Below are 9,090 nucleotides of genomic sequence, written 5' to 3'. Positions count from 1 at the left end.
GGCTCCCCTACTATGAGCTGAAATCACAAAAGCGCTAAAGTTATTAAGAGCTGAGATCACTGAGACTGTGTTAACTAGTGGGGGAGCCTGAAGTTATATTGCTAAGCGGCTGGCGGAGCAGCTAGCCGAGTGGAGCCTCATGGGGACGGTTGGAGCGGAGCTGAGCGGAGTGGTTGGAGAAGCAGTGAGCAGAGCAGAGCAGAGCGGAGCCTTGTGGGAGCGGCCCAAGGAACAGCTGAAGTGGAGCAGAGCTGACCGGCTCACAGGTCGATGAGCAGAGCGGAGCAGCTGCCAGAGCAGTTCGTGGACGGCGGGAGCGGCTCACGGGACAGCTCGCGGAGAAGGCTGCGGCGGAACCCCACGGAGAGGCAGCCAGTCGGCCTCGGATCACGTAAGGTGCCCCTTAACACCCTGCGTGCCTCCCCCCCCCACCGCTTGAACTCTGGGGCTGCACTGACCAGGGACAGAGACTTTGGGGGGTTGTTGGACTTTTGGGACTTTGGTGATCCTTGGGTTGCTGGACCCAAGAGACTTTGGGGTTGTTGGACTTTTGGGACTTTGGTGATTCTTGGGTTGCTGGTTTCAAGAACCAAAGAGAAAGGACACAGCCCAATTTGCTGGGGTGGGTTTTTGCTCATGACGCCTGTTTGTGTTGTTTTTCCAATTTAATGTTGATGTCGTTTACCTCATGTTATTAAACATTTTCTGTTACACTCGGACTCCGTGCTTGCGAGAGGGGAAGTATTGCCTCCTAGAGGCGCCCAGGGGGTGGTATGTAATTGTCCCAGGTCACTGGCTGGGGGCTCGAGCCGGTTTTGCATTGCGTTATTGAAACGGAACCCCTAGATACAGAACCCGGCCCTTGTTGCTGCCAAGTTAGATGGGCAGAAGGGTTACACACAGCAGCAGTTAATTGCCTTTTTGGCAGTAGACGGTGCAGTATGACTGGTAGCATTCATCGGCGATCTGGGTGCTGGCAGATGTGGAGCTGCATTGCTACACAGCAGCAGCTCCTTGCCTTTTGGCAGTGGATGGTGTATTACGACTGGTAACCGTCGTCGTCGTACTCCTCAGTGAGTTCGGTCAGAGGCACCTGGCAAGACATGTTTTGTCTCCTGGAGACTGAGGCCTGCCAGCAGTCCTATTGAACTGTCTTGATGATGATGGCTAGCAGTCATAGTACAGTATCTTCTGCCAAGCACCCAGAAGATGCCAATGGCTATCAGTCATGCTGCACTGTCTGCTGCTAGCTTAAGATGTAAAAAATAGATGGACCAGATTTGTTCTGTATTCATTTGCTTCCTCCTCCCTCCGTGAAATCAACGGCCTGCTAAACCCAGGGTTTTGAGTTCAATCTTTGGGGGGGCCATTCTGTGTGACAGTTGTTTGTGTTTCTCCCTGATGCACAGCCACCTTTGTTGATTTTAATTCCCTGTACCTGTAAGCCATGTCGTCACTCGCCCCTCCCTCCCTCCGTCAGACAATAGTTTCGCGCCTTTTTTCAGCACAGATGCCATAGCACTGCGATCATGGAGCCCGCTCAGATCATCGCAGCAATTATGAGCACTATGAACACCACGTGCATTGTCCTGGAGTATATGCAGAGCCAGAACATGCCAAAGCAAAACCAGGCGAGGAGGCGATTACAGCGAGGCGACGAGAGTGATGAGGAAATTGACAGGGACATAGACCTCTCATAAAGTACAGGCCCCAGCAATGTGCAAATCATGGTGTTACTGGGGCAGGTTCATGCTGTGGAATGCCGATTCTGGCCCCGGGAAACAAGCACAGACTGGTGGGACCGCATGGTGTTGCAGGTGTGGGACGATTCCCAGTGGTTGCGAAACTTTCGCATGCGTAAGGGCACTTTCATGGAACTTTGTGACTTGCTTTCTCCTGCCCTGAAGCGCCAGAATACCAGGATGAGAGCAGCCCTCACAGTTGAGAAGCGAGTGGCGATAGCCCTGTGGAAGCTTGCAACGCCAGACAGCTACCGGTCAGTCGGGAATCAATTTGGAGTGAGCAAATCTACTGTGGGGGTTGCTGTGATCCAAGTAGCCAACGCAATCAAAGACCTGCTGATATCAAGGGTAGTGACTCTGGGAAACGTGCAGGTCATAGTGGATGGCTTTGCTGCAATGGGATTCCCAAACTGTGGTGGGCAATAGACGGAACCTATATCCCTATCTTGTCACCGGAGCACCAAGCCACCGAGTACATAAACCACAAGGGGTACTTTTCAATGCTGCTGCAAGCCCTGGTGGATCACAAGGGACGTTTCACTAACATCAACGGGGGATGGCCAGGAAAGGTACATGATGCTCCCGTCTTCAGGAACTCTGGTCTGTTTCAAAAGCTAGAGGAAGAGACTTTCTTCCCGGACCAGAAAATAACCATTGGGGATGTTGAAATGCCTATCGTTATCCTTGGGGAGCACTTGAGACTGCTGCCGTGGGGATCACTAACAGGCATAGGCCTCTTACAGTCTGCACATGGCTTGAATCCCAGAGACCGGGACATGCCCCGCCGGGGGCAAAGTCCCCGCTGGGACCCTAACTATTAACAACTAAACACTTAATGGGTACATAACACTAATTACTATAGAACAACTATATACAAGGCCTTAAGGCATGAAGTCCACGACAAAAATCCACTAGCCCTTGCCAAGCAAGGGAAGGCACTCCGACTAACCACCATGGCCGGTAAGAAGGAACTGGGAGGGCATAGGGCCAGCAGCACCCGATATACCGGCGCATGAGCACGGCGCTCAAGAGGGCACCACAGCCAGCCCTATGCATACTACTAAGACAAAAATCTCTAATGACCTCGCACGTGGGTGTGCGCATACCTAGAATGGAATCGACAATGGAACTGAGCAAGCACTCAAAGAAGCAGCATATTTATTTTTTAGTAAAAGGAGAAATATTAGGGCTGTCAAGTGATTAAAAAATTAATCATGATTAATCACACTGTTAATAATAGAATACCATTTATTTAAATATTTGTGGATGTTTTCTACATTTTCAAATATAGATTTAAAATACAACACAGAATACAAAGTGTACAGTGCTCACTTTATTTTTTATTACAAGTGTTTGCACTGTAAAAAGACAAAAGAAATAGTATTTTTCAATTTACCTAATACAAGTATTGTAATGCAATCTCTTTATCATGAAAGTTGAACTTACACATATAGAATTATTTACAAAAATACTGCATTCAAAAATAAAACAATGTAAAATTTTAGAGCTTGCAAGTCCGCTCAGTCCTACTTCTTGTTCAGCCAATCGCTCAGACAAACAAAGTTGTTTACATTTGCAGGAGATAATGCTGCCTGCTTCTTGTTTACAATGTCACCTGAAAGTGTGAACAGGCGTTCTCATGGCACTGTTGTAGCTGGTGTTGCAAGATATTTACATGCCAGATGCGCATGCTTCAACTACCATTCCAGGGGACGTGCATCCATGCTGATGACGTGTTCTGCTCGAAAGCCATCCAAAGCAGTGCGGACCGATGCATGTTAATTTTCATCATCATGAGTCAAATGCCACCAGCAGAAGGTTGATTTTCTTTTTTGGTGGTTTGGGTTCTGTAGTTTCCACATTGGAGTGTTGATCTTTTAAGACTTCTGAAAGCATGCTTCCTACCTCGTCCCTCTCAGATTTTGGAAGGCACTTCAGATTCTTAAATCTTGGGTTGAGTGCTGTAGCTATCTTTACAAATCTCACATTAGTACCTTCTTTGCGTTTTGTCAAAGCTGCAGTGAAAGTGTTCTTAAAACAAACAACAACATGTACTGGGTCATCATCCGAGACTGCTGTAACATGAAATATATGGCAGAAAATGGGTAAAACAGAGCAGGCGATGTACAATTTTCCCCCAAGGAGTTCAGTCACAAATTTAATTAATGCATTATTTTTTTAACGAGTGTCATCAGCATGAAAGCATGTCCTCTGGAATGGTGGCCGAAGCATGAAGGGGCATATGAATGTTTAGCATATCTGGCACGTAAATACCTTGCAATGCTGGCTACAAAAGTGCCATACAAATACCTGCTCTCACTTTCTGGTGACACTGTAAAGAAGAAGAGGGCAGCATTATCTTCCGTAAATGTAAACAAACTTGTTTGTCTGAGTGATTGGCTGAACAAGAAGTAGGTTGAGTGGACTTGTAGCCTCTGAAGTTTTACATTGTTTTGTTTTTGAGTGTAGTTATGTAACAAAAAAAAATCTACATTTATAAGTTGCACTTTCAGGACAAAGATTGCACTACAGTACTTGTAAGAGGTGAATTGAAAAATACTATTTCTTCTATCATTTTTATAGTGAAAATATTTGTAATCAAAATATACACTTTGATTTCAATTACAACACAGAATACAAGATATATATGAAAATGTAGAAAAACATCCAAAATATTTAATAAATATTGGTTGGTAGTCTCGTTTAACAGTGCAATTAAAACTGCGATTAATTGCAATTAATGTTTTTAATCATGATTAATTTTTTTGAGTTAACCGCATGAGTTAACTGCGATTAATCGACTGCCCTAAGAAATATATAATCTGTGAACAATTTCAGACTGGGTCTGAGTATTTCACTAGCTTCAAAAATACTTCAGACTCAAAACAATTTTGCATAATTTAAGATTATCATAACTTTGCTCATATATATTTTTCATGTCTATCTTGTCCAAAGCATTAAGAGATGAAAATATCAAAAATAATTTAAACATTGAGAGATTCTACAGAGCAAAAAACACACTTCTGCAATCCATATTGTTCTTGTCGTACTCTCCAATTCAATGTAAGTGTAGTTAATAAGAGTTTTCATGTGGTAGCTTCCAGCTCCTATGGTTATATTTTAGGCTCTCTGCTTTGGGATCCAGTTTTATCTGACATAATTCCCTTGATGTTAGTACTGCATCGGACCAGTTTTTACTGTACAAGGCTTTGGATCAGGATATTGCCTTTTCCTGTGGGATAGATCCAATTTCCAATCTGAGAGAAGTGCTGACTCTGCTTCCCATGCTGCTTCTCTATGTCTGTTTCACGTCATCCAATTAGTCACTATCTCTTGCAATTATTAGAACTGTATAACAGTAGGACAGCATCTGGTACAGGGGACAGAATGTAATCAAATGTGCACAGAATGGAGAAATTTCTTTTAATTATAATAAAAAATTATAATTTAGTCACTGCAGAGATGTCAAAAATGTACAACAATCATTATTTGCAATAAGTTATGCAACCAGTTCTACATTTAATGATAACAAGAAGTAAAAAGTCTGAGGAACTCTTCAAGAACTATTTTGGAGCTTATTTTATAGTAATATCAGTTCATTTTTCTATCAGATTTATCTAAATGCTCCCCAATGAATATATTTACACCTCACTAGGACATACTGCTTACTTTGTGTTACCCCTTACTGTACCTTAGTTACTGTGTAGTGAATGAGGTAGATCTTATTAATTTAGTTGTAATATATGGGCTAAAGGTTTTAATAAAACCCAGTTACTGTGCAACATTAAACAATGTTTAAAAGCTCCAGGGTTTGATATATAAAGACCTCAGACTCCTTAATACCCTGGCAAATATACTATAAAACTCAGACCAAAACTTAGAAATGTATTACTTGAAACACACAAAAGGAAAGAAGCAAAATAAGATAAAGAACAAATAATAAAAACCTATCAAAGTCTTTTCTAGAGACATGAATAATTAGTTAACATCTCTTATTTAGTCAAATAGCCCTTGGTGTTCTATTATTCAATTTTGAATTTAGAATAATAGTCACTTTCCTGCATTAGACAAAATAGACACAGGAGAGAGAGAAAAACTAGGATAATAAAGATGGGGAAAATACAGCTTAGGATACAGGGTGGCTGGTCAGTCATGGGACAGATGCTTTGGTCTTGCAGGTCAGCCATGAAAGCTATTGTTCTGGACACTGGCTCTTCTCCCCGGACAGGGACATTATCTAGTTGGTCTGGTCAGGTCCCTCTCCTTCAGTCATCCTTCTCAGGGTGAGCAGAGCTGGATGGGCCATCTCATCTCATTGTACTGGTGCTATGCAATACAGCTGATTTCAGGATCCAGTGAAAAGCTGAGAGAGAGAGGACAGGAGGAAGATGGAGGAGGCAGAAAGGAATGCACAAGGGAAGGGAAGACAAAGGAGGACCTCAGATGTATCAGGCTGGGGTCTTCCTTTGTGCAGCAATAATGATCAAGCTCCTCACTGTAGTACCATGGTCTGGTATCATGATAACAATCCTTCCACCACAGCTGCAGTGATGGTAAAAAGCACTGCACTGTGTTTTCACCAAGTCTCTTTTTAAGGACCGCAAAAGGGACCAATAAGCTAAATAGCCCATCCTCCCATTATTTTGTCCGCCAATTAGGCCTAATTCCCAACACATCAATTTTTGGTTACCTGATTTCTGACTTTCTGCTCATCTTGTTCACCATTCATAATACATAGTCTTTGACTGATATCAGTAAACCCTTTTTATTTAGAGTGACCAGATAGCAACTGTGAAAAAATGGGACAGGGCATGAGGGGTAATAGGCACCTATATAAGAAAAAGTCCCCCAAAACAGGAAATTTGGTCACTCTATTTTTATTTATATTAATTCAGTCTTTGTCTCCTTTGATCCACATCTTTTCTTAAATAGTTTTATATAACAGATCATTGTAACAATTTGTGAACCTTTATCCACTTTTCAGCAGTTAAGCTTGCAATTTAGATAAATGTATAGACCCAGTTATTACAACATGTCTCACTCACGGCATACATCCACTATGCGCTTTACTCAGGTAAATCTGTCACAGTCCTTACCACAGCTTGCCATACCCTGGAGCACTGGTGGAGCACTGTTTAACATATTACTATTATTTTAAAATGTTATGTATATACAGTATGTAATTTTCTAAGCTCATGACTCAGTCAAATTAGAATAAATTTTTCTCCAGAGCATTGAAGTGTCTATTCAGTGAGGATTATTTTTCTACCAAATTACAATTTAATTCTGTTTAACAAAAGGAGAATTCCTTTAGTGAAACGTCTAAATTAACAGAAAATAAAATCTATTTTTTTTTTAGCTCCCCTGTAGTGGGGACAAACTTGTGTGACTCAAATGGTTTAACAAGGATTCCCAAACTGGTTCACAAAGGGTTTACTTGTGATCTGCAGCGTGTTGGCTGGTCACATAATACTGGCTCCTTGTTTCTGGCTGCCACCTAACATTAAAGACCCATTAAATACCCATTAAATACTTTAATAATATTTTTTCTTGAATAGCAGGGGCCATATTCAATATTTTCATCAATGACTTGGATAATGAAGTGGAGAGTGCTGAATTCAACAAGATGAAATGTAATAAAAACAAGTGCAAAATACTTCACTTAGGAAAAATCAAATGTACAGCTACAAAATGAGGAATAACTGGTTAGACAACAGTACCTCTGAAAAAGCTCTGGGGGTCATAATGGATCTCAAATTAAACATGAATCAATGTGATGAAGTGGGTAAAAAGGCTAATATTCCGGGGTATATTAACAGGAATGTTGTATTGTTTCAGAGTAGCAGCCGTGTTAGTCTGTATCCGCAAAAAGAACAGGAGTACTTGTGGCACCTTAGAGAGTAACAAATTTATTAGAGAAGTGGGCTGTAGTCCACGAAAGCTTATGCTCTAATAAATTTGTTAGTCTCTAAGGTGCCACAAGTACTCCTGTTCTTTTTGAGGAATGTTGTATGTAAGGCATGGGAGGTAAGTGTCCCGATCTACTAGGCCTGGGAGGCCTCAGCTGGAGCACTGTTTCCAATTCTAGGTACTGCACTCTAAGAAAGATGTGTACAAATTGGAAAGAGTCGAGAGGAGAGCATCAAAAATGAAAAAAGGTTAAAAAACTAGGTATTTTTAGTTTTGAGAAGAGACGACTGAGGTGGGAACTGATAACAGCCCTTAACATATCTGAAGAGTTATCAAGTGGATGGTGATCTGCTGTTCTCCATGTCCACTAAAAGTGGGACAAGTAGTAATAGGCTTAATCTGCAGGAAGGAAGAGAGATTTAGGTTAGATATTAGGGAAAACTTTCTAACTATGAGGGTAGTTAAGCTCTGGAATAAGCTTCCAAGGGAGGTTGTGGAATCCCCTTCACTGGAGGTTTTTATGAACAGGTTGGACAAACACCTGCCAGGGATGTTCTGGTTTACTTGGGCCAATCTCAGTGCAGGCAGGGGGTTCGACTTGATGGTCTCTCAACGTCCCTTCCAGCCTTTCATTTCTGTGATAGTCCAGATGGTCATGAAAACAAAGAGCATGAGATAATTTATTTAGACGTAGTCCCTGCCTGTGGGAGAGTTTGAGAACCCCTCCTGTATGACAAAAATGGACCCAAATATGCTTTTGTCTCCTGAACATTAGATGTTACCATTGGGCAAAAAGCATCTCTGGAAAACACACTTTATTAATATACATAAAATGTAAAAACTAAAACAAACTTTCCCTCAATCATATTACAAGATAATAGTTTATGAATGGAATCAGATTAATTGACAAAATACTTGTGACATTTCAACTTTATAGCATCATCTCCCAAATGAATTAGAAAATAGATATTATTCCCCCAAACATTTAGGGGGAGAATTTTCAAAGACCGAAATGGCAGGTAGGTGCAAAATGAAAGCCTATTAACATCCCCATCTTGGGTACCAATCTGCCTTCTGTTACATATATGAAACATCTATTGCAAGATTATTTATAGGAATTGTACCAGGCTAACTGAAAGCAAAATTTGGGACTCCAAGGGTTTATGATTTTTATACCTATAATTTTGTTATGCATTTCACAACATATCAAACATAGGATATCTGTTTCCCACAAGATACATGTTTTTCTCTTGCATGTTTAGTCATTGTCTCAAATTTTCTGCGCATGAACATTTTTCAGTTTCTAAATCCATAAGGATCCTTCCACTTCCTCCAGATGTTATTCTGCTTGCTTGCTATGTATGGGAAGCCAGACTATTTCCCATAGCCCTGTGGACTGTTTAACTGCTCTACAAACCAGAGCTGTTAATGAGCTTTG

General features: G+C 41.5%; 1 long non-coding RNA gene across 1 annotated transcript in view; it reads right to left on the bottom strand.

The window, feature by feature from the left end:
- Nucleotides 1-5,151: 5,151 nt before the first annotated feature.
- Nucleotides 5,152-9,090, bottom strand: part of LOC128828655 (uncharacterized) — a 38,447-nt gene continuing 34,508 nt past the window's right edge. Inside the window, exon 3 of the long non-coding RNA XR_008443219.1 lies at nt 5,152-6,105. This is a non-coding gene — a long non-coding RNA (uncharacterized LOC128828655). The remainder of the gene's footprint in view (nt 6,106-9,090) is intronic.

This window comes from Malaclemys terrapin, chromosome 24 (genome assembly GCF_027887155.1).
Source record: "Malaclemys terrapin pileata isolate rMalTer1 chromosome 24, rMalTer1.hap1, whole genome shotgun sequence".
Taxonomy (NCBI): Eukaryota; Metazoa; Chordata; order Testudines; family Emydidae; genus Malaclemys; species Malaclemys terrapin.
Note: the sequence above shows the minus strand (reverse complement) of the source record. Positions and strands in the feature narration are given on the sequence as shown.